Below are 1,420 nucleotides of genomic sequence, written 5' to 3'. Positions count from 1 at the left end.
GGACTGCCAGGGAAGTCCCTATTTTACTAACAATCTTTATGTTCTTAATTAAAAGCTAAAGAGCCACTCAATGTTATTCTTCCACATTTTAAGAAAAAAAGGTTGGCTTTCTCTCTTGATATTATTTAGGTTTTTCTATGTACCTAAAATCCAGCCCTTTTTATAATACTGATATATTTAAGCACAGGTCAAGAAACCCACGGTTTTAAAATTTAACAACCACCGAAACTCCTTATCTCATCCTATAAATTACCCTGATAACTACCCCAGTTTGCCATCGTAAAATAAATATGCAACATAAAATGTTGTGCAGACTTACTCATTTGCAAAGTATTGATTCAAATTATTTTTATGCCTTTCTGTAAAAAACTAAGTGATAAAACCTACTTTTTAAGCACAAATGCTAACATTTTCAGGCACTCTATCCTATGCTTATTACCTGGATTATTGCTATTAAACTACTAATGAAGCAGTACTTTGTTCCTGGCTACTGACACTTTTGTTGGGATGAGCATGCAACCAATTAAAGTATTCTCCCAAAGAGAGGTACATAGCTAACAAACTAAATGATGAGAACAAACAGAAAGGACTCAGTTTGAGGTCTCACAAATAAATGAAGAAAGCAAGAAAGAGCAATGTGAACTGCTCTAAATGATAAGTATCCCAGCCTAAAAGCAGAGGCAGTTGAGAACCACACATACATAACAGGACCAAACACTGCCACCTGACGGGACTGCACTGTTAGGGAAGATAGGACCTGAATAGACAGGCAGAAGCCCAGCATATCACAATAATCCCAATGCGGGGATCCAGGTAATGTATCTATTACCATACCCAATGTATGGAGTCTCTATGGAGAAACTCACATGTGGAAAAAAAAGTTGTAAATGACAAAAGCACTCTGACATGGATTCCTCCAGGTATATGTCACTGACAGTCACATTTGTCAAGTTCATTGCCACGAGCTCCCAGGGACTGAGTGAATTAAGTCAATCTTGCTGTAAATAGCTTGCTCCAATTTTTAAGTTCATGAAGATCCCTGCCACAGTGACATTTGTTTTAATAGGATGTGACCTGAATCCTCTGTAAGTGAACAGTTTGTTATGAAACAAAAAGGAACAATCATGTTTAATAGGGAAAACTTAAGGGAAAGGTGTCAGAAACAACTTTAAATAAACAAGTACTTCAGTAATAATTTTGAAATCTTGTGTGTAATGATCAGCAGTGAAAACACCCCCAAAGGATAGATGTGGATTATGCTGTGAAGCAGCAAATCTCTGAAGTTCAAAATGTGGCCAGTAATTTAGAGCTTCCCTGGTGGCTAAGAGGTTAAAGCGTCTGCCTCCAATGCAGGAGACCTGGGTTCGATCCCTGGGTCAGGAAGATCCCCTGGAGAAGGAAATGGTAACCCACTCCAGTA

This window comes from Bison bison, unplaced genomic scaffold (genome assembly GCF_000754665.1).
Source record: "Bison bison bison isolate TAMUID 2011002044 unplaced genomic scaffold, Bison_UMD1.0 scf7180017848478, whole genome shotgun sequence".
Taxonomy (NCBI): domain Eukaryota; kingdom Metazoa; phylum Chordata; class Mammalia; order Artiodactyla; family Bovidae; genus Bison; species Bison bison.
Note: the sequence above shows the minus strand (reverse complement) of the source record.